The 26,242-nt window shown below is 35.1% G+C and overlaps 1 long non-coding RNA gene across 1 annotated transcript; it reads right to left on the reverse strand.

Annotated features, from left to right (window-relative positions):
• Positions 1–3,994: 3,994 nt before the first annotated feature.
• Positions 3,995–23,424, reverse strand: LOC138922146 (uncharacterized). Its single transcript, XR_011435224.1, has 4 exons — positions 23,197–23,424; positions 18,564–18,649; positions 15,090–16,694; positions 3,995–7,370 (listed from the first exon to the last, which is right to left on the reverse strand). It is a non-coding gene; the product is annotated as an uncharacterized lncRNA (long non-coding RNA).
• Between the last annotated feature and the right edge of the window lie 2,818 nt (positions 23,425–26,242).

Genomic DNA, 26,242 nt, shown 5'->3' on the forward strand with positions numbered 1-26,242 from the left:
TTTATTGCATGATGAATCTTTTTCAGACTATGGTTTATGTATATTTATACGTATAATCCTCATAACAACTCTATAATGTAGTCACTGGTGTCATCTTAATTTTACAGATGAAGAATCTGAGACCTGAAAAGATTAAATAATATGTTCAATATGATGAGTTTCTTAGGTGACAAATCAGGAATCTGATCCAAGATCATGTTTCCAGAGCCAATAGTCTAAATCATCAGACATTTCTGTTCCTAGTAAGGGTGAAGAAGTTTTAATATTTTAAAATTTGCTGAGTTATTTTGTGTTATGGTAACACAATATAAATATAAATGTTCAGAGTGAACATTAAAATATTTTAAATTCATATTCAGCTGTGTAGCCAGATAAAACTAATTAAAACATTTATTTTAGCCTTTCAGTCTTCTTATTAATAATGATGAGCACCACTTGCTGAGTATGTATAATATGAAAGCCACTGACTGAAGACCTTTACATATATTGTCTCATTTAATATACATACATGCCATATATGATATAGGTAACACTGTTTCTTCCTGTATTGTAAAATACTGAGAAAGTATCAAGATTAAAAATATGACACCTGATTAATCTTAGTAAGACCAAAATTTTACTGTCATATCTGGATTATTTTACCTTAAACTTTTGCGTATAGATATATATGTATGTGTCTATGTATTCATATTTCTTCTGTCTGTATGTACTTTAGCAACTCTCCATTTCCCTAACATATTTAAACATATAAAACACTGAAAACACTTCTTTATACCAAATAAATATATTTACAAGCACTGTCTTTTGCAAAGCTTCTCTAGTCAACAAGTGAATGCAAGAAGTATGGATGATGGATAACTATCTCAAAAGCTATTAATCATGAAAACACAGCATATAACAAAGTAAGTGTTCAATCATCATGCTTAAAACAGTAACCCAATTCTAAGAAACAGTATTTGAGTTCCATCAAGATTGGATTCAAATTCCTGATTTCACACCAACCTCTTTGTCGACAGATCATCCTCTCAATTGCCAATTTATCCAGAATCCTTCTCCACGGCTTCTAGTTTTCCAAGATAGTTTGTGCCTACAGGGGGTCCACCCACCCACCATCTGCCACGTCAAGTTTTCTCTATTCATTACTTAAGAAAAACAACTTGTACAATTAAAAACAAAGTGTTCTGTTCTAATTAGGATATCTTGACACATGGTGTTTGCTTGGATTTACAAATATGAGATCCTATGGTACCCATATTCTAGAATTTGAATAAAAATTAAAATTCAAAGTAAATTATCTTAAAACCACATAAATCAAATGTACAAAAATTTAAGAAAAATAGTGAGGAGAAAACATAAGTCCATATAAGGCATGATCAAGTGGAGATTTGAAATGTTCTTGAAAAATAAATATAATGTATAAGCTTTTTTTAAATCAAGGAACACACTTCTTGACCATTTTGACAAGTGCGATCTAGATTTTTACACAGCAATTCAAGTAAAGTTTTATTTTAGACACCACACATAGAGACATTTAAAAAATTCAAAACATTAGAAACACAAGTATAAAAATAACACACTGAGCTGCCACATGAGGCATTTTTATTTGAGAACATATATCAAAGTAGCAATGCCTCTGTAGATAGAAAATCATAAGTATTCTTGAGCTGTGCTCAATTAACTGGTTTGTACAGATTTTAAGGTATTTGACCCAGCAAAACACTTTGACATTGGAAGGCCACAGTTTCTTGGTTTCTCAGATTGAGAAGAAAACTCTTGGTATCATTTAAACATTAGAATCTAAGAATATTTGACTCCAGACCAGAACCCAAGAACAGTTGGCTACCGAATACAAAGGCGTATAAGAAACCTCCTTGAATGTTCACTCTCAAAGCTGGAATGAGACTGATATTCCACATGTCAGATTCTTGCTTGGTAGCAATTTTGAGCAAGACTCCTGCTGGAGTGATGCCCAAGGAAATATAAACAAAACAGAATCCCCGCCCTCTAGTGTATCAAACGTAAATGCCTGCAACCCTAATCAGGCCATGAGGGTCATGCTGCTCAGTGGAGAAACAAAATATGATGAGATTAGGGAGTTCAAGATACTGATTCTAGAGATACGGATTCTACCTTAAATTTTCTCATTTTTAGATATTTAAATATTTTATTGCACTATTTATTGCCTATGCGTGATTTCAGAAATTAGTATGCTTTCATATTTAATCATTGTTGTTACTCCTGATTTATACCTAAAACACAGATCTATATAGTATATCCCAAATTAATATTTTAAATTATTTAATTGAACCAGGATTTGACTTTTAGAGTTACATTTTCAAATTTGTGTTAAAACATAGATTTCTACCTAAGCTCTACAATGCATGTAACATTAAATACTCAGTTATAAATGATAATAAACTTCGAGTTGCTGACAGGTTATAGAAGGTAGCAATGTATTTTTGTCTTTGGTTTTAGACGAAAAAGCAAGTTTAAAACACATTCTCAAAAATTCTCACAAATAATTTACACTAATAAATATTCATTTCAACATTTATAATTCTTAGGAAGGATAAGAAGAGAAGACGTGAATAAAGAACTTTCGTTCTAGGGGCTGGCCCCGTGGCCGAGTGGTTAAGTTCGCGCGCTCCGCTGCAGGCGGCCCAGTGTTTCGTTGGTTCGAATCCTGGGCGCAGACATGGCACTGCTCATCCAACCACGCTGAGGCAGCGTCCCACATGCCACAACTAGAAGGACCCACAACGAAGAATATACAACTATGTACCAGGGGGGCTTTGGGGAGAAAAAGCAAAAAAAAAAAAAAAAAAAAAAAAAAATCTAAAAAAAAAAAAAAAAAAAGAATCTCAGGGAGCTTTTAAAAAAAAAAAAAAAAGAACTTTCGTTCTAAGGTGTATTAAATGTTTTATTCTCCACCAGCCCTCATTTCTCCGAAAGAGTGATTAATTTTATCATACATTGTTTATACAGAAACATGAAACAAATGATTGAGAACTAAAAGATTGCATTATTAAGAGAACAGCATGCTGCAAAGAACTTGGGTCTGGAATTTGACCGAAGTGCATTCAACTTCCAGCTCGTTGTCCAGCCCTGAGAAGGTCAACAGATCGCTTATCCGTCATCCAACTATGGCATCTGATCTATAAATTGATAAGAATAATAGCTGACAGGTTTTTTGAGGGTATTTTATCTGACTCATTGACGCATATAAATAACACAAAATATGCTTGTTGTTTATTATAATTCTCCTTAATAGACCTGATAATTGTTATCATTGTAGTATTCTATTTATGTTCTTAAATTTGTAGTTACTCTCTGTAGTTTAAGGTCAAGCTGAAAAAGTCAAAATAGGTAGAAAAGAAGCTAATTCAGCATAATGAAATATATTGTTTGAGGTTATTTAATGTACTTCTCACTGAAATTACAGCTTCACTAAAGTAATAATATAATGCAGATTTTTAAAAATTAAATGCATATCTTGACTTAGAAAGATAGAGATCTATCAATGTCTTCAATGTGTCAGCTTATGCTATTCATCTATATACACCTGAGGCTAAACCATTCCTATGTTTCTCCAAATATACTTTTATTGCTATTGCTTATCATTACAACTTAGAATTACCTTCCCAACGTTGTCAAAACACCAAAAATATTTTTTATTTTCTCTTTTAATTGAAGTAATCAAAATAAAGAATTTTATGACCACAAAAAAAGCTTTTTAGATAAGAAAAGATGTTTTATACTATTCATGTGCATTTGAAGTACCATCTGACTATTCTGGTAGTTTTGAATATCTATAACTAGATAAACAAAGACTAAGTTTGCATTGTGAATCTGTCAGTATATTTTGAATTGAAACAACATAAGAATGTAAGAACTGAGGAAAAATAATTGGTGCAGAAGTTGAAGAAGAATAAATGCTTTATCACTAGTACTTAACGCTCACGTATTGCATGACTAAATGAAGAAGAACAAAGGCTGAATGTAGAATTAGTTTTTCTCTTTTTTTCTATCAAGAAAACAATTATGGAGGGAAAACCTTATATGCATAAGTTGTACAACCAACTCAGACAGGCCAGGGAGTATATGTGCTATTTTTTATACGATCTCAGAAGGCATAAATACATATAAGTTAGTAACATCAGCTTATTCTCTTACATAAGGGTTCTCCCCATCTAAGCAATTAGATGGTATGATTAAGACAAAGTTGACAATGAGTATGAAGTGTACACAGACACACAGACACACACAAATATATATATTTTATACTGTACATAATATATAATTTAATTTTATATTATATATTTATTTTACAAACATTTGGGATTGTAAATGTCTATGCAATTGCTTACAAATTGTATTAAATGATAAAACATTAATATATCAAAATGCATATTTCCAGTAAATGTAATACAGCACATCAATGAAATGAAAGATAGAAATCACATGATCATCACAATAGACATAGAAAAAGCATTTGACAAAATACAACATCCTTTCATGAGAAAGGCCTTTAACAGATCAGGTATAGAAGGGACATACCTCAACATAATAAAGACCATATACAACAAACCTGCAGCTAACATTATACTCAGTGGAGAAAAAATGAAATTATTTCCTCTAAGAAACAATACAAGGATCTCCATTCTCACCACTCACATTCAATATAGTACAGGAAGTCCTACCTAGAGCAATTAGGCAAGACAAAGAAATAAAAGGCATCCAAATCAGAAAGGAAGAAGTAAAATTGTCACTGTTTGCTGATGATATGATCTTATATATAGAAAACCCTCAAAACTCAGCCCCAAAATGGTTGTAATTAATTAACAATTTTGGTAGAATGGCAACATACAAAATCAACATACACAAATCAATTGCATTCCTTTACATTTATGATTAAGCATCTGAAAACGAAATAAAGAAAACTATCCCATTCACAATAGCATCAAAAACAATAAAATATTTGGGAATAAATTTAACCAAGGAAATGAAAGATTCGTACAATGAAACTACAAGACTCTGCTGAAAGAAATTGAAGAGACACAAACAAATGAAAAGACATCCCATGTCCATGGGTTGGAAGAATTAATACTGTTAAAATGGCCATACTATTCAAAGCCATCTACAGATTCAATGCAGTCCTCATCAAAATACCAAAGGCATTCTTCACGAAAATAGAGGAAACAATCATGAAATTTGCATGGTACCACGAAAGACCCTAAATGGCCGAAGAATCCTGAGAAAAAGGAACAAGGCCAGAGGATCACACTTTTGGATTTCAAACCATCCTACAAAGCCATGTTAATAAAACCAGTGTAGTACTGGCACAAAAACAGACATATAGACCAATGGAACAGAATAGATGACCCAAAACTAAATCCCAGTATATCCAGAAAACTAATATTCAACAGGAGAGCCAAGAATACCCAATGGGGAAAGGATAGTCTCCAATAAAAGGTGCTGGGGAAACTGAAGAAACACATGCTGAACAATGAAATTAGACCCCTATCTCACACCACTCACAAAGGTTAATTTGAAATGGATCAAAGACTTAAATATGAGGCCTGATATCATAAAACTCCTAGAAGAAAATGCAGGGAAGCAACTCAGTGATATTGGTCTTGGCAGTAAGTTTTTAAACACAACACCAAAAGGACAAACAACAAAAGCAAAAATCAACAAATGGGACTACATCAAATCAAAGGCATCCACAAAGCAAAAGAAACAATCAACAAAATGAAAAGACAACCTACAGAATGGAAGGAAATCTTTTCAAGCCATATATTTAATAAGGATTAATATCCAAAATATGCAAAGAACTCAGTCAACTTAATAACAAAAAACACTCAGAAAATTTGATTTTTAAAAATGGGCAAAAGATCAAAATAGACATTTTTCAAAAATAAAAGTGGCCAACAGACACATGAAAAGATGTTCAACATCACCAGTCATCAAGGAAATGCAAATCAAAACCACAGTGAGACATCACCTCACACCTATTAGAATGGCTACCATCAAGAAGACAAGAGACAACAGGTGCTGGCAAGGATGTGGTGAAAAGGGAACCCTTATACATAGGTCTTGGGAATGTGTATTGGTCCAACTACGATGACAAACATAATGGAAGGTCTTCAAAAAGTTAAAAATAGATCTACCATATAATCCAGCAATTCCACTTCTGGCTGTACACCCAAAGGAAATGAAAACAGCATTTTGATGAGATATATGCATGCTCACGTTTATCGCAGCACTGTTCACAATAGCTAAGATATGGAAACAACCCAAATGCCCATCATGGATGAATAGATAAAAAAGAAGTGGTACACATACACAATGGAATATTGTTCAGCCATAAGAAAGGAGGATATCCTTCCATTTGCCACAGCTTGTATAAACTTTAAGCACACCAAGCTAAGCAAGATGTCAGTCACAGAAAGACAAGTACTGTAGGATATCACTTATATGAGGAATCTAAAAAAGGTTAAACCTCTAAAAAATAGAGTAAAAGGGTGGCCTACCCAGGGAAGGGGGTTAAGACTGATGGTATTTAAGTGTACAAACTTGAAATGAGTAGTAAATCAGCCATAGAGATCTAATGCACAGTATAATGAATATAGACAATAATATTGTAAAAGAAAATGTAGATTTCATCAGCACTGAATTAATAGTATGCTGAATCTTTTAACTAATAAAGCAAATAATGTAGTTTAAATAAATATGATTTATAATAACCCAAACCAGGTGCTTTAAAGAAAAGGAGAAATGCAAAATATTTTAAGAAAATTATTAACTATTTTTGAATTAGTACTCTTTTATTATACACATCATGTTTATAAATATTTTTGGATTGCAAATTGCTGAAAAATGCAGTCTTGTGTGTGCAGTCTTTTGACCTTTGCATGGCCCTGTAATGGGCCTGGAACATTTCCTTGCAAAAGAGATGGTGAGCCCTCACAGCATTTGCTAGACATAGGGCCTTGCTTGAGAGTCTCTTTCCCTATTCCAGGCTTGATGTGCTTCTTTGTCTTGCTTAAGCTTGTGCTTCAGATAGCTCTCAGGCACAGTCCCAGCCTTCGGTATGTCAACCCCACCAGGGAAGGATGGGATCCTTTGCTTGCAGCAGGAGGGGGGCTGCTTGCAGACCATCACACTGTGTTGGCAGTGGGGCAAGACCTGCTGGCCACTGGGGACCCAGGCTCATTGTACAAGCTGATCTCACTCTGTCTCTTCCCAGTGTGAGTAAAGCACTGTTCCATCACCAGTTCCTGGTGACTTTTACCTTTCTTGGTGACCCCAAACCATGAAGTGAGTTGACATCCTGGGATTGCTGCTCCTGCTGGAGTGGGACTCCTCCTCTAAAAGTGACAAAAGGTGTCACTTGCTGAACACAAATACTACAAATATGTGTACTATTAAACAGGAATACTTTGAAAAAGGCAAGATGTTTCTCCTTTCAAAAGTTTAAGAACATTATAACATCTACTTTAGAATATCTTCTGGATTTACTATTATTTGAACCAAGGTTAAAAACATGATATATGAAAGTAGTTCATTTTAACAAAAATAATTTTTGGTTTATATTTATATTTTCCAATTAATCTATGTAAAATTTAATCTGTATTTCACACATTATAAAAAGAGAATATTCTGAGCTAGTTTATTACTTAGATCTATATTAGATATAGAAAATAATTTGTCTAAATTTCCCTCTAGGAATATTACTTAAAAATAGTAAAAATTAATAAAAATTCTCAATTTACTATTTTTCTTTAACATGAATACATTCGTTTAATGCCTATTAAGAACCTTGGAAAGTAAAGATGGCAAATTCAAGTTGAATTCCTTAAAGGAAAAAAAGGAAAGATAGTTAAATATAAATTAGGAGGTATATGAAGCAAATTTCCATAATTTTACAGTTCTGCAACTATTGTTTAAAAATAAGGTGGAGATTTTTATGGAATAGCCATGATCTTTTTCCTGGCTCTGGGTTGTGGAAATTTGATAAGAAATAATAGTAATGAGAAAAATACAGATAATGAAACCTTGCTCAACTGGTTCAATTATAACATCTATATTTTCAATGATTTATCACTTGTATGTGGACTCTAAAAAAGCTGAACTCATAGAAACAGAGAGTAGAATGGTGGTTACCAGGTGCTGGGGGGAGGGGGGATAGGGAGAGGCTGCTAAAATGGCACAAACTTCCAGTTAGATGATGAACGAGTTCTGGGGAGATAACGTACAGCATTGTGATTGTAGTCAACAATGCTGTATTATATACTTTAAAGTTGCAAGAGACTAGATCTTAAATTTTATCACCACAAAAATATAATCATGTGACGTGAAACAGGGTATGAGCTAACCCCACGGTGATAATCACATTACAATGTATAAATGCCTTCAATCAACACGTTGTACACCTTAAATTTACAAAATGTCATACGTCAATTATATCTCACTAAAAAAAGAAAGAAAAGAATGTATTTCAAGTTGCCTTGATGTTACATATAACCTATTGTTTCAGAAATAAAGTATATTTTAACAATAAAAGCCCCAAAAGCTCTGAACTTTGATACTGCAGTTCTCCATATGCTCTATGGTTATTTTATCTTTATTGATCCTTGAAAAATTTTCACTGCAAAGTTGTGTATTATTAATAGTTAGTAATTATAATAATTAATTGCAGCAATTAATAGGAAATGTCTTCCACTCAAAATAAATCACATTTCATAGTATATTAAGAATAAAAACTGGAGTGACATCAGCAACATGGCAGAGTTAAACGTTCCCTTTGTCTCTCCCCATTTTTAACTATCACTAAATGGACATTCACTGACCAATGGTGGAATCCTATGAAGCACAAGAGGATGCCTGAGAGACACACCCAGCTCTACACCTGAGGTTGGATGGACTGGCCACCCAGTAAGTGGCAGAGATAGGTGAGCACTCCCTGCTCTCCCCTGGTAGCCCTGTGCTTGCAGACAAATACTTTCCACCTGGTACAAGTGAGCAGAAAGTGGAAACACGCACTGGGGTGACAGTAGGAGGAGTCAGTGGCAGGCTTTAGCCAACTCATGATCACTTTCCTAGTGGGGAGGGGGAGCCTGCCATGCACCTGTGGCACCAAGGAGCTTCCCTAGCTCAGTCCCAGCAAAGAAGCCCCACACACCAAGCACATTGGCCCATGAGCAGAGGCCCAGATCTGCAGGCTGGGGCAAGCACACTCTAGGCCTGTGCAGGCACCCATAGTACTGCTGAACCCCAAAAGAGGAAACATGTCCTGGGGTGGCTGTGGGAAAAGGCAGTGGCAGCCATTATCCCACTCACGATCACTTTCCCAGCAGGGAGAGGGAGCCCACTAAGCACCTATGGCACTAAGGAGTGGCCCAAGCTTGGTCCCAGTGAAGAAGCCCAGTCCATCAAGCACAGCTCCCCAGACCACAAGCAGAGGGTGCAGCAGGTCAAAATGCTGGGGAAAGCACACTCCGGACCTGCACAGGCACCCATAGTCCTGCTAAGCACCAAAGGAGGGAGCATGTCCTGGGGTGGCTGTGGGAAGAGGCAGTAGCAACCGTTGGCCTGCACGTGATCACTTTCCCCATGAGGAGAGGGAGACCACCGTGCCACTGAAGTGCCAAAAAGTGGCCATAGATCAGTCCAGTAGGAGGCCCACCTGCCAAGCACAGTCCACACAACAGCCTGAACCCACTCCAGGCCAGGGCAAGTGCCGACACTACCCCCACAGCTTCCAGCAGAAGGGGTGGTGGCCAGAAATTCTTCTTCTGCTTCCCCCTAGCAGTAACAGGTGGAATCTGCAACCTAATAATACCACAATTGCCCTGACAAAAAATTAGTTGGTCAAACACCATGAGAAAATTCAGCAATAATTTAGACCAGAAGGAAAATTACAATTCTTCAGAAATCAACCCTGAAGGCACAGAGATTTACAATCTAAATGACAGAGAATTAAAAATCTATCTCATAAGAAACTCAATGATTTACAAGAGAACTCCAAAAGACAATATAATGAGATCAGAAATAAAATGAATATCTTCAGTAAAGAGCTTGAAACTATAAAAAAGAATCAAGCAGAAATCCTGGATATGAAAAACATAATTAGTGAAATAAAAAATAATCCAGAACCCTTAAGAAATAGAGCAGATGTTATAGAGGAAAGAATTATTGATTTAGAGGATAAAAATATAGTCATTCTACAGGTGGAGGAGGAGACAGAACCAAGATATTTTAAAAATGAACAAATTCTTCAAGAAATATCCCACTCAACTAGGAAAAGCAACAAAAGGATTATAGGTATTCCAGAGGGAAGAGAGTGAAAAAGGAACAGAGAGCTTGTTTGAACAAATAATACCTGAGAACTTTCCCAATTTAAAGGAGTTTCCAGATTTAAAAGTATATGAAGCTAATAGAGTATGTAATCACACCAATGCTGAAAGACTTTATCCAAGGCATAAATAGTAAAAATGGCAAAAGCCAATGACAAGGAAGAAATATTAAGAGCAGCAAGGCAGAAGAAAATAACTTTATATAAAAATAACCAATGAAACTTTCATTCAGATATGATAGAGAAATAAAACCTCTTGCAGATAAACAAAAGCTGAGGAAGTTCATTGCCACTAGACTTCCCCTACAAGAAATAATTAAAGATGCCCTCACACTGAAACAAAAAGACAAAGGTCTACAAAGCTCTGAGCAAGGAGATAAATAGACAGAAAACTGCAGCTCTCTGTCAGAACAGAGAGGCAAAGACTGAATTATAAATTAAATGAGAAAGGGAAAGAAAACATCAAGAGTAATGGTAAATGCTTCAACATAGTCACAAACTCACATCATAAAAAACAGAGAAATTTGTAACAATAACTCAGAAGTGGAGAGGAAAGGGAAGGAACCTGCTTAGGTTAATGGAGATAACAGGCTATGAGAAAAGGGACTATCTCATCAATGCCATCTTTTATACAATCCTCACAGTAACCACTAAACAAAAATCAGAGAAGAAGCCACAGTTCATAAAAAGAGAGAAAATGGAGAAAAACGTCTTCAGAAAACTACTGAAATGAAATGGTAGTCAGGAATACAAAGAAAGAGAAACAACAAATAAAGAGAACAACCAGAAAACAAGAGATACAATGGTAGTATTCAGTGCTCATATATCAATAATGACTCTAAATGAAAATGGATTGATTCTCCAATCAAAAGATGTAGAGTAGCTGGAGGGATTAAAAAATAAGACCAAACAATGTGCTGCCTCCAATAAACATATCTCAGCTCTGAAGACAAACATAGGCTTAGAGTGGAGGGATGGAAGATAATACTCTAAGCTAATGGCAAACAAAAGGAAGTAGGAGTTAGCATATTTACATCAGACAACGCATTCTTCAAGTTGAAAAAGGCAATCAGAGACAGAGTGGGGCAATATGTAATGATGAAAGGGACATTCCACCAAGAGCTCATAACACTTATTAATATATATGCGCCTAATACAGGGACCCCAAAGTATATAAAGCAATTATTAACAGACCCAAAGGGAGAAATTAACAGTAACACAATAGTAGTAGGGGCCCTCAACACCCCACTTACATCAATGGACAGATCATTCAAACAAAATGTCAACAAGGAAATAGTAGATTAAAATGAAACACTTGATCAAATGCACTTAATAGATATATGGGGAGCATTCCATCCAAAAACAGCAGAATATAAATTCTTCTCAAGTGTACATGGATCATTCTTAAAGAGAGACCATATGTTGGGAAACAAGGCAAGCCTCAATAAACTTAAGAAGATTGAAATCACCCCCAATCATCTTTTCTGACCACAATGCTATGAAGCTAGAAATCAATCATGAGAAAAAAACTAGGAACGTCAGAAATATGTGGAGACTAAATAGCATGCTATAGAACAACCATTGGATCAATGAGGAAATCAAAGGCAAAATTAGAAAATACCTGGAGACAAACGAAAATGAAAATACAACATACCAACTCCTATGGGATGCATCAAAAGAGGTCATAAGAGGGGAATTCATAGCAATACAGGCCCATGTCAACAAGCAAAAAAAATTTCAAATAAATAACCTTAAAATGCACCAAAGAGAACTAGAAAAAGAAGAACAAACAAGCCCAAAGTCAGCAGAAGGAGGGAAATAATAAAAATCAGAGCAGAAATAAATGGAATCGAGACTAAAAATGAAAAACAGTAAAAAGGATCAATGAAACTAAGAGCTGGTTCTTTGAGAAGATAAACAAAATTGACAAATGCTTAGCCAGACTCACCAAGAAAAAAAGAGGGAAGGCTCAAATAAAGAAAATTAGAAATGAAAGAGAAGAAATTACAACAGATATTGCAGAAATAAAAAGGGTCATTAGAGAATACTATGAAAAACTATATGCCCACAAATTGGATAACCTAGAAGAAATGGATAAATTCTTAGACTCATACAACCTCCCAAAACTGAATCAAGAAGAATTAGAGAATTTGAATAGACCAAACACAAGTAATCAAAAACCTCCCAAAAAATGAAAGTCCAGTACCAGATGGCTTCTCTGGAGAATTCTAACAAACATTCAATGAAGGCTTAATAACTATCCTTCTCAAACTATGTAAGAGAATCAAAGAAGATGGAACGCTTCCTAACACTTTCTATGAGGCCAAAATTACCCTGATAACAAAACCAGGTAAGGACAGCACAAAGATTGACAAACCAAATACAGTAATACAATAAAAAGACCTTTTACCATCATCAAGTGGTATTTATTCCAGGGATGCAGGGATGAGATTCCTGGATGGGTCTCAACATCTGCAAGTCAATCAATGTGATACACCACATTAACAAAATGAATAAAAAATCACATGATCATCTCAATAGATACAGAGAAAACATTTGGCAAGATACAGCATCCATTTATGATAAAAATTCTAAAGAAAATGGATATAGAATAAAAATACCTCAACATAATAAAGGCCATATATGACAAACCCACAGCTAATATCATTCTCAGTGGAGAAAAACTGAAAGCTAGCCCTCTAAGAACAGGAACCAGACAAGGATGCCCACTGTCACCACTCTTATTTAACATAGTATTTGAAGTCCTTAGCCAGAGCAATCAGGCAAGAAAAAGAAAGAAAAGGGATCCAAATTGGAAAGGACAAAGTGAAACTCTCACTATTTGCAGACGGCATGATTTTATATATAGGAAACCATGAAGAATCTACTAAAATAGTTTCAGAAATAATAAATGAATACAGTCAAGTCGCAGTATACAAAATCAACATACAAAAATCAGTTGTGTTTCTATACGCTATCAATGAAGAAGAAGAAAGAGAAATTAAGAATACAATCCCATTTACAATTACGACAAAAAGAATAAAATACCTAGGAATAAACTTAAACAAAGAGGTGAAAGATCTGTACACCAAAAACTATAGAGCATTGTTGAAGGAAATTGAAGAAGACACAAAGAAATGGAAAGATATTCCGTGCTCTTGGATTCGAAGAATTAATATAGTTAAAATGTCCATACTTCCTAAAGCAATCTATAGATTGAAAGCAATCCTGATCAAAGTTCCAAAAACATTTTTCACAGAAATAGAACAAAGAATCGTAAAATTTATATGGAACAACAAAACACTATGAATTGCCAAAGGAATCCTGAGGGAAAAGAAGAAAGCTGGATGTATCACACTCCCTGATTTCACAATATACTACAAAGCTATAGTAACCAAAACAGCATGGTACCGGCACAAAAACAGACACACAGATCAATGGAAGAGAATCAAGGGCTCAGAAATAAACCCACAAATATATGGAGAGCTAATTTCTGACAAGGGAAATCATAGGCAGCATGCTTTTTGACATCGGTCTTAGCATCATATTTTCAAGTACCACATCAGACTGGGCAAGGGAAGCAAAAGAAAAAGTAAACAAATGGGACTACATCAAACTAAAATGCTTCTGCACAGCAAAGGAAACCATCAACAAAACAAAAGGACAACCTAACAATTGGGAGAAGATATTTGCAAACCACATGTTGGATAAGGGGTTAACATCCAATATATACAAAGAACTCATACATCTCAACAACAACAAAAATAACCACCCAATTAAAACATGGGCAAAAGATCTGAACAGAGATTTCCCTAAGGAAGATATACAGATGGCCAACAGGCACATGAAAACATGTTCAACATCATTAACTATCAGGGAAATGCAAATCAATACTACAATTAGATATCATCTGATTATAGTATAGTACAGTATACTAATTATAGTATAGTATAGCAGAATGGCTATAATTAACAAGACAGGAAATAACAAGTGTTGGAGAGGATATGGAGAGAAGGGAATCCTTGTACACTGCTCGTGGGAGTGCAAAGTGGTGCAGTCATTGTGGAAAAATGGTATGGAATTTCCTCAGAAAATTAAGAATAGATCTACCATATGATCCAGCTATTCCTCTGCTGGGTATTTATCCAAAGAACTTGAAGACACTAACGCATAAAGATATATGCACCCTTACATTCATCACAGCATTATTCATAATGGCCAAGACTTGGAAGCAACCTAGGTGCCCATCAAGGGACGAATGGATAAAGAAGATGTGGTGTACATACACAATGGAACACTACTCAGCCATAAGAAATGATGAAATCTGGCCATTTGTGACAACATGGATGGACCTTGACGGTATTATACTGAGTGAAATAAGTCAGAGAGAGAAAGTCAAATACCACGTGATCTCACTCATAGTAGAAGATAAAAACAACGACAAACAAATACATAGAGACAGAGATTGGATTGGTGGTTACCAGAGGGGAAGGGGAGGGGGGAGGATGAAAAGGATGATTAGGCACATGGGTGTGGTGATGACTTGTAATTAGTCTTTGGGTAGTGAACATGATATAACCTACACAGAATCCGAAATACGTGACGATATACATCTGAAAGTTATATAATGTTATAACCCAATGTTACTGCAGTAAAAACAAACATAAAAATTAAAATGTAGATGAACAATATTTGAAAATGTAAATGGTCGGATGGATTTGCTGTTGCTTACTTTTATCAATATGTAGGTTTCTTTTTTCCTTTTAGGTTAGTCACTTGCTAGGCCTTTCTGTGTGTTTTGCTTCACAGAACTGATAAACTTACAAAGTAGAGTAAAAAGGTGGAGTCTTATCTTCTGTACTTGAGTGGTCCAGGATCTCAGAGCAAATAAAAAGGTTAAGGTGCAGAGAACTATACAGTAGGAGTCAAAGAAAAACTCTACACCCTCCTCTCTGGACGTAGATGAGTTTATATAATTTGGAAGGTACAAATTCTAATCAAGTGGACGCAGGGTTACTATCCTCCTTATATTCCTGTATTTATTTTTTAAAATGGTATTGAACTTTTATTGTGTGCCGCGGACACTGGTGAATAACAGTAGGCTTGATACTGCTCTCGTGATGCAAACACCAGCAGAAGAGACACAAATATGTAATAATAATGGAAATAAAGGTAAACTGCAGCATTATGTAGGAGAGACTAAATAAAACACAAATAGTAATGTGGTGCTTTTTAATCTGAAAAGTAATTATACAGAAATCAACAACATGAAAAGAACAGCATAAAATATAATTTTGAAAGTCAATTCTAATAATCATTATATATATATTTTACACACACACTATATACACCTATATATGATATCTTTTATATTATATATAATGTAATTTATCAGACAGGATGATGCCACAAGGAAATTAATATGGATAGAAAATAAAGGAGTCAAACTACTGAGTCTTGTCACATTACAAAATTAACGGCCAGAGAGGCAAGGAGGGCATATGAAGTAGATCATAGATCAGCAGTAGTTAGTAGCTGTCGGTGACTTAGCAGGAAAACCTGTCTTCTCTTGTAAGATAGATTTTTCCCCCTAGTTCACCATTTCATTGAGGGTTTAGATCTCCATGGTCTCAAGTTTATTTTGGGGCTTGGTTCACTAATCTAAATATCTCATCTTGTTTGGTCTGCAGGCTCCCTTGCCTCTGAAGTGGCTATAGAAACCAAAGCCTTTGGTCACAGTTGATCAGTGGATATTCCCACCGGAACCACTAGCTTATTGAAGCAATATTTGTTTACTTCTCTGGATTTTTTTTGCAGTTTCTCTTTTTTGGAGTGGAGGTGCAGAGAGGGGATTCTTTAATATTTTGTCTATATCACCCATTCATAAAAAAGTGATTTTTATCTGTTGTCTGAATTTTCAATTGTTTTGAGGAGTATGGATCTTTCATATACTTACTCTGCCACATTACTAGAAACATAAGCTCAATGTATATATTTTAAATTGATTTTTCTTTATCTTAATTAATATTGCAGCATCTTTCTGTTAAAAACAAAATCTTAAATACTGTAAGTCACATGAGCCTTCAAAAAATTCACTGCATAAATATGTATACACACAAATACATGCACCCACATACATGGGCTTCTGAAATTAAACTGATGCTTATATTATCTTTCATATGAGACTAGGGGCTATTCAGTTCATACTTATCGAGAATGGATACGTCAGTCTTTTACATCTCTCAGTATGGTATTAATACTCTTCAATGCACTGGCATGAGCCATATATTTCTTCAGCTCATTAAACTGAAGCATGACAATCACATTGTTGATAATGCTGAAATTGAGAATAAAGAAAAAAGAGAATAATGTCTGCATTTAATGCATATTTATGTACCTATGACTTCATTTATCCAGGGAGATTCTTTGAATATTTATTCTGTGTTGGAGTCTGTGTTAGGATGTTGTGCTTGGGATACTCCAGTGATAAAAATAAGTAACCTCTTTGTCCTAATGGATCTTACAGTAAATATAGCTGAAGTTGATGAAAAATTGCAAAAAAAAGGATAAATAGCAGGATGAATCAAATCTCCTCTTGGCATTCTAATAAGTGACTGCATCATCCTGTGTAAGTGAATTAGTTGGTGGAAAATATTTGGGAGACGGTTGAAGAGGAGGCTATGAGTGATTTATGGAAATAGCCATACACAAAGAGGTAAATTTTATTTTTAAGAGCATTATGATTGGCAACTTTTAGAGGAATCAGAAAAAGATATGATCTCAAAGTTCTGTTTGCTTGTTTTTCTTAGCAAATCACAACTGGATGGTCTGCTGGTTAACAGCATACTGCATAAAAAATGTTTACTACGTTTTAAAGATTCCCAAATACCTTCTCCTAATTCTTGAAATTGCAGTTTTGTCTTTTTTGACAAATTTAACCCCATTTCCTGGATATGCCAGCAGCTCCTCCTTGGTGGCCTTTGAATCAGCTTTTTCAACTCAGTTTAAGCATTGTACTCAATAATTTTACCATCTGCTCTCTTAGAAATATAGTATTTTATTTTTAAGAGGTTATCCTTTGAAATAATTTCCTTTCTTTCCACAGAGCTCTTCAAAATTATTTAATGTTTTAGACCTCCCTTGATCTAATGGTTCTTTATTATGAATTTCCATTCAATATCTTCTCACGTCACACTCAGTATATTCAAAGACTAAATGTGATCCTGTTGAATGTATGTATTGTATCTTGGTCAAGAGGCTGAAAGTATATGACATTATAAGGGGAAAATAAACATCGCAACATTAAGATGCACAAGTGACTTACACCTGACCCTGTACCATATCTGTTCTTTGCTGCGATCCCAAAGCAATTAAAGGAAAACAGAAACTTTGTACTTTGTACTTTCAGCTAATCATTTATTTTATTATATCCAGCATATAACAGGTCCCTATTCTTCACCCCTTAATGACCTATAGTTTGTAGAATAATACAGTAAACTTCTTTCTATTTAAATTTTTGGCCCATTGCCCATAAACTGATCAGTACCCTTGACTTGTTTTTCCTTAGATGTGCATGTTTCAGAAGGTTTTGTCATCCAGTATATGTAGGGTATTATGTCTTATTATACTTCTCTCTAGAGATTCTTTGCTAGATTAGAATATTTCTCTAGAATATATGGTCAGAGAATGATTCTTCTTCTCTTAACTTATCCTTATGCACATAAAGTTGTTTTTTCTTGTAATTCCTGAGCAAGGGTATATTCATATCAGTGCTTTCAAGCTTATGTGCCCTAAATATCAGCTCCTTCATGTAATCAATACCTGGAAGTTTGATTTTACCCAGAATTATTATGTCTCATGAGAGTCTCAACTTTCCTGTGAACATCTCCTGAAATCAAATGAATGAGTCAGCCATCTTACATCCGTTTTTATCTATGCATTGAGGAAGAATGTTATGTTTATTGGGGCACTGTCTAAAATTATACATATGCATATAAACATATGCATAAACTGCCCCACAATTCAACTCTTGCACTTCAATTTATTCAACTTCGCATAAAAGATTCCAATTGTAACCCTTCATCACTAGCGTAAACAGCCCTTCAGTTGGATTTCTTTTTCATTCCATTTGCACTAAGAAATGCCATGTAAGCCTAATCACAATACGTTTAGCAAAGGCAGAAACGAAGGAGAAAATCATGCTTACATGCTTTGTGAGGTGGCTGGTCAGCAACTGAGTTGTCTACCTCCATAGCCCAGTTGTTCATTCCCATCCAGAAGCCTCCTAAGAAACTAAAAATAGCCACATATCAATGACCTGCAGAGTCACTTGTAAATATCTGAACCTGAAAATGATGGGTCTGTATTTCCTGCGTTTCTATGATTCTTGATGCCATTGTTTAGAATCATGACCGCCATAATATTTCACTTTTTATTCAGCCTTTCTATATTATTTTTATCACAGAAGGATTTTTTCCACTCTAGGCCAATCTTTTACTTAGTTTCACAAGGAAAATCACATGTCTTCAAGTCCCTGCTGGATACTGAAAAATTAATGTGGACTTCAAGTCTTCTTTATGATTAGACTGGAGTACAACTTATAAATAACAATAATCTTAGACAAAAACATTTAGAGAAATTTCCCCTTCCAGAAGTGTTTCAATAATGTAGAAGCTCTTCTTTTCTTAAATACAAATACTGCTGTCTACAGATAAAAAAAGTGGAGGATTTGAGCTATTTTTTCCCTGAAACATCTGAAGCTCTGGTGGCTGCTTTAAGTTTCCAGCTTAATATTCTCTATTAAGAGAATATTAACTTTATATTAACTTTATATCTGCTGTAAAAATCAGTTCCATTTATTGTCAGAATAATAGACTCAACAACGTTTCAAAATTCCATGACAAGATTTTGTTTTCTATTTTGAGGACTAATAGTACTTATTTGGATCATCAGCATTTCTCTCAAAAGTAGAAATACATGCATCATTCACGGCAGTATCCACTACCAGATATCAGTTGTTTTCCTGTTGCTTTCCATTAAAAGATACTTTATGAGGAAATAAGTTCCTGGAGCAATTCCCCAAGATAACACTGTGATTAAAGCATTCGATCTTTTTTCCTGTCTTCCCTTCATGGATAGGCTCATCCTTCTGCTTTTCCTCAGGATAAACAGAGAGAACAATTTATAAGTGTATAATTTGTAAGGAGGGTGATGACCAATGCCTATGCTGTGTGGAGCCCGAAATGTTCCTAGAATTCATGACAAAATCTTAATAACTTAGGACCACACACACACACACACACACACACACACACACACACACAGGTCTATAATCAATGTACTCAGCAGACTCTTCACAATTTGCTATCTTATCTGCCTCTAGTTAGTGATTTTCTACTTTTAAAAGAAAAATTTTGTAATAGCCAAACTCTTTACTCAAGAACAAAATGTTAAGTGTAGATTCAATAAATGTCACGTGGCCCTGCACTAGCTCTGGTTCTCTGGTTAGAGGTGGGAATGTGGGCCAGTGATATGCCACAGCCTTCCTCCCCTTTCTCTGAAGATCAAATGAAAGCCCTAGTGAAAATAGATAAACAGCACAGCTTGAGCGATCTTGCTCTAGGTGTTTCCATGGCATAGAGGGAATATTTGAAAACTCTTCTTGATGTTAGCTTCTGTGGGAAGGGTAAGGACATTTTTATCGTTCTTGCTGTGGATTCTCCATGAAATACTCATTTCATCAAACGGGACAAGGAGGTATTGCAAACTCAAACAGTAACTAAAATGATGAGTTTTCACTGTGGTAAGTGCACCATGAAAAGAATCAAGCAAATTTTTTAGTGTTAAATATTTTAAAAGAGGTTTTCAATGAAAATTTTCTTTTAATATTTGAGGGTGTGATCCTTATTCAAATACAATAATCAAAGCTTTATGTCAAACAAAATACACTTAAGTAGAATAAATTTATTTTTAAAATGAATGCTTGAAAAAGTGACATATATGTAAGTGTAAGCCAATTTGATTTCTTCAGGTTGAATTAGAGAGCTGTACGCCCAGTCAAGTGCTCAGGATGCAGTGAGGAGGTCCAGACAGAAGAATTAGGCTCAGAGTGCTGGGTGATATATGCTTTTAGTCCAAAAAGGGACAGAAGTATTGAAAAAGAGCACATGTTCAGAGCTTTGCAGTCTAATTTAGTGTTCCTGAAAATTTGAATTAAAGTATATCTTAAACTGAGGCATTTTCCTGAAGCCCATAGAACGAAGGAAGAAAAAAAGGAAGGAAGGAGGTGGGGGGAGGCAAAAACGTGGGTACGAGAATGCTTCACAATAATCTAAAAGTTATTCACAATGTGCTCTGCAGTGGGGGTTGGCAATAGCATCCAGTAAAAGGAGCAGGAGGGGTGGAGGAAGAGGGCAAGAGGCGAGAAATTCAAGGAAGGAGAGAGGGGTCATAGATGCTTTATTTTCTGATTACTAGGGTGGGCATGTGACTGCGGAAAATGACAGAAGAACCAGCGAAAATCTTTCTCTGTTTCGTTTTGTTTTAACTAACGTGCTTCTGATGCTTTATATTTCCTTCACCCAGAGCCGGGTTTTCTATCCTGCAGCACTTTAGAACCACATGGGGATCTTTTAAAAATACCTAGACTGAACCCCGTATCAGATCAATTAATAGCATCTCAAGCAAGGGGAGACCCGGCACTAGCTTTTTGTTTTTATTATTTTAATGTTCCATAAGTTATTGTAATGTGAAGACAATTCCAAAACTTATCACCTAGACTGAGGCAAGGATTGCACTGAAATTGTGAAGTGAAGCTAAGCCTGTTGAGGGGATTTTAGCACCTTTGAAGTTCTTGCCTTCCGACAATGGCAGCTCTTCCCAGCACAGGGGTCACTGTTTACCTCCCTACCACAAATCCTATCTTAACTTCTAGAGATAGCAATAGTTCAGCCAATGCTTGTTTTTTCAATTCCTTGACACTCTCCTCTAATTCCAATCTCAGGCTCTCCTTCCATAGGCTGACCCTAGAATAGTTCTCAACAATGATTTTCACTATATCACCTGGGCTGCTTTTTAAAAATCACAGAAGTAAATCAGAACCTCAAAGTTCACCTCTGCAATTCTACCTGTATCTGTATCCATGAATCTGCCTTCTCACCTGCTGCAATGTCTTCACTCTTCAATCCATCATCAAACCCTCCATTTGAGCTCAAGCTCTATTGTCCTAATTCAAAAACATTGATTCTTGTAATTTCCCCCTATATATCACGCATCATCAGTCTTCTTTTTTTACTGTATCCTCCCCACGAGTATATTACGTGTGATTGTGCATTAGGCACAGATCAGGCAGAGAGTGTTACATAACTGGATGGGATCCTACCCGCAGTAGAAGTGTCAGTGAGAGAAACTGTGTGGATCACCAGGTCAGTATTCTACTCACTGCAGAACACCCTGTGACTCCTCAGATCTTCATTATTTTGCTCATTTGCTGACAGTTTATAAAGGTTGGAACAAACTTGAATAAAAATATAAAACAGAAGTTTTAAAGTTCAATTTGGCCTTGCCTGAATATGTTAATCACATCAGTTCCTCTCCTACTAACATTAAAAATATAATGATAGTCAAGAAGATTTTAGTTTCCCTTGATTTATAGGTATAAAAGGCACACTGTAAGTACAGTCCTTTCAATAAGTGCTATATTTAAAATGATATTTGCATTTAACTCTCTTAGGTTACTTCTGATGGCCGTACAATGTATTTAGAGTTTGAGAAAATGAAGCCATTCATTTGTTACAGAAACAATATTTTTGCTATAACTATTATAAAGTTTATTAGTGTTTTTCTCCCCTGCCTGAGGAGTAGAAATATCTATGGAGCCTTTTATTTTACCCAAAATAAAAACTAAGTGATTTTATTTTATTTTAAAAACTAAGTGCTTTGAAAAATTAAAATTGTGGCCCAATTTCAGAGATCATAGTACTGCGTCTCTATTCCTCACAAATTTCTAAAATGACTTTGTTTAGATCCTGTTTTGAAAACTATATAGTTGATATTAAAAAATAAAATGCTTTTGATCAAATTAAGATGCCAATAACTTCGTGAAGCCCAACATTTTCTGGATTTTAATAGAAAAAAATGCCAAGGAGAAACAAAAATAAAAATTTTATAGAAGAAAATAAAGTTCCAGTGCCACACAAAATCTAGATTAATTGTCATAAAACAGTTTTATTACAATGTCTTTTATTTCAAGTTTATCATAACCCCTTCTGAAAACTTTAATTTAGGATAATTTATTATTTAAATAGTCAGAGAACAATGTAAGAAAAGCTCTATTTTATGTTTAAAATGTTATATTTTACTTTTATTTGAATTTTTCTTCAAAGAATACCTGAAAATAAGAGGGAATTGAGGTGAGGACATTGTAAGATCTGCTTTATGACCACATAAACCTAGATTTGAATTTCTGCAAAAATTGTAAAATTGGACAAGTCATTTACTTTCTCAGTGCTGCATTTTTTAACTTTAAAATTGGGGTGCAGTGCTTCTCATCAGAATTTTCTGTAGGGTCAGCCCTGGTGGCCTACCGGTTAAGTTTGACGCACTGTGCTTTTGCAGCCCGGGTTCGGGTGCCAGGGACAGACCTATACCACTTGTCTGTTAGCGGCCATGCTATGATGGCAGCTCACATAAAAAGAAAAAAGGAAGATTGGCAACAGATGTTAGCTCAGGGTGCATCTTCCTCAGAAAACAAACAAAGAAAAGAATTTGCTGTAAATTAAATTTGAGAGTACAGTAAAAGTGCTTTGCTCAATCTATTGGTTATGAGTCTGTGCTCTTACCGTTAAGGCCAGGTTCCTTTCCCAGTCAGGGAACCACACCACCTGCCTCTTGGTTGTCGTACTGTGGTGACTGCATGCTGCTGTGATGCTGAAAGCTATGCCACCAGTGTTTCAAATATCAGCAGGGTCACCCATGGGGGACAGGCTTCAGCAGAGCTTCTAGAATGAGATAGACTAGGAAGAAAGACTGGCCACCCACTTCCAAAAGAACTGGTCATTAGAACCCTATGAATAGCACCAGAACCTTGTCTGATACAGTGATGGAAGGTGAGAGGATGGCACAAAAAGATCAGGCAGGGTTCCAGTCTGCTGTACATAGGGTCGCTAGAGTCAGAATTGACTGAAGGCACCCACAACAAACTTAATTCAATAACTAGCACATAAGGAAATCTTCATGAGTAGTAGTTATAGTTTCTAATTCAACAGTTTCACATAGTTTTTCATGGGTTCACTGTATAATCTTGTGACTTTGTAATTTCTCAGTTTGCTTCATGTATATAATCACCTTGAATATTTCAAGCTATCATCTGGCTAGAGAGCAGAAACTTTAACCAGGATTCTTTTAATAACAACAAAATAAAAATCTTTACTGCTTCTTAGGCCTCTGTGCCTTTCCTAGAGTGCTTCAGTGGTCTCACAATGAAAGCCGACGGTCCTGTGGCTTTTTTGTTTGAATAAATGGGAAGCCATAGGAAGCCCCACAGTTCATTCCACAGTGTTCCCTTGAATATTTTGTGAAGTCTTTTATATAGTTTATCGGTTGTGAAAACAAGTGAAGCAGAGAGAAAGTAACAAAACCCTACTTCTTGATTCTGTATAGACACAAATAACATGTAACTCAGGAGCAGGTACGTGGTTGTGGTTAGGGGATACCTGTTTGCATGTATGCACATACATAAACCAAATTCATAATACAGAGAATAAAAATGTACTTCACATTTCTGAATTTGAAGAAAAATATATCATACAATGCTTTTGGAATACTCATTTGGGAGGACTATGATTAAAAATTCAAACAGAAGTTTAAGGTCAAAAATAAAAATTGAAAATATAAAAGATTTATGAGATATCTAAGAGAGTGTTTTACTCATATCTCAGGTTTTATTATACTTAGAAGGCTGATGCAAAAGAAAGGAGAACTAAAGAAATGGTAATGTTAACTAAGGAGAAAGAATAGTTCAAAAATGAAGTCACACTTAACGTTATCTGTCTGAACTAAACTGAGATTTACAGATTGTTAAAAACAATCATAAATGTGCTAGACACAACACATAAAAATAAAGTCTAGCATGAGCTAATGACGATAAGCTTGATAGTTACAGAAAATCCAGTAAAATATTAAAAAAAATAAAAACAGCAAGAGTTAAGTACTGCTCTCATTCTTTTATCAGAAAAGTCATACAACACTATTTCCTAAAGAAATTGCGTTTATTAGCTTTATATTCCTTTTGCTCCAACATGTTAATATGGAGATAACAAAAGAGAAGATAATCCTAAGAAGCTAGAGAAAAAGAGGAAACCTAATACACAAAGATTGGTTGCTGTAAAAGCATAATTATCAAACAAGAGAAATAAACATTTGTTAAGTTCATGACAGAAAGTTAATTTCCTGTTTAAGGGATAGAAAATTCTCAAACTAAAACATACTGAATGTATGATGAAATTGATATTGTTAAAATGAACGTTATTGCTGATATGTAAGCTCTTACTTTGACAATCCATAGAATGTGAATGAGTCATATGCATATCACCATGACTGAGCCTCTTAATGATTATTCTAAGATGTCCAGAAAAACTTAAATTGTATATCATATACTAAAAAAGTTAGCTCTCAATATTGTATAACTCGTCCTAATCATTATTAATGGCTTGAGCTTGGCTTTCTTAGTCTATCTATCTAGTAAATCTGATTTCCTCCTCTGCATGAAATACTACATATCCACTCTTGAGATCCATTGTCCAATCTCCTCAGATTTCCAAGTAATACCCACCTAATCTCATTGCCTGCTTACTATCTCACCTTTGTTTTCTCTTTGCTTAGGAAAATTCGGAACTGTGTTCTTGTTGTCCCAAGTGGCCCTGCATTTAATAACACATCTTTTCTTTCTTTCTCTCTGGTCTCTCAATTTCCCATTCTTCTACTAGTTTTTGTGGGATTACCTCACGTACTGCTAGTTCACAATTCCTCATCTCAGGGTCGGCTTCTGGGGGAACCCAATTGAAGACACAGTGTTCCAATTAAATGTCTAAAAGAAAATCTACAGTATCACCACAAAAGTCAACAATTATGCAAGGATATATTTTTTAAAATTAGCTTGTTTTTAATCTTTGTTGAGCAAAGTGAAGTTTGTCTTCCATGAGCTATCAGAATTAATATAAGGAAAATATTAGGTCCTTAAAATGTCAAGAGAAATGAGACATTAAAATATAATTTAAAATTACATTTACCACCTTTTGGTACTTAGTATCTATATAACAAGTCCACTTGCTGAATAAGCAAGTACCTGAAAATTGCTGATGGTGGCTGACTGAACTAATGTACATAAAATTATATAACTTATATACTGTCAACATTAGCTTTGACAGCGAACTGAGAAATAAAGGATTGGAGCTTAAAACCACCATGAGCATCCATATCCAATCTCCCAAATATTCCTTGAATTATAAAATGTGTATTCTTGTTGTCGGAATTAAACTCCCTGGTTTCTTTCAGTCAGTGGGCTATGCTGATGACTAGCCTGCCTTTCATGGTTACCTCAGAATGTTTAGTGTTCAAAAACTTTAATCCAGAATTTTGAATCAAGTGAGATTCTTCTGTAAATTGTTTTAACATTAAAGAAACTATAATTCAGTCTATTTTAAGTAGAAGTTTAAAATTAGATTTCTAATGCTATCTGTGGGTTTCTAAAAGCAAAAGGAACACCAAGTATTTAGGAGTATGTAGAATAGTGTAATACATATTTTTGTAAACTTTCAATTAAGAATACTTTCATATTAGCAGAAAAATTGTGAAGGTAATACAGAGAGTTCGTATAACTCCCCAAAC

The sequence above is a fragment of the Equus caballus genome, unplaced genomic scaffold (genome assembly GCF_041296265.1).
Source record: "Equus caballus isolate H_3958 breed thoroughbred unplaced genomic scaffold, TB-T2T haplotype2-0000491, whole genome shotgun sequence".
In the NCBI taxonomy this organism is placed as follows: domain Eukaryota; kingdom Metazoa; phylum Chordata; class Mammalia; order Perissodactyla; family Equidae; genus Equus; species Equus caballus.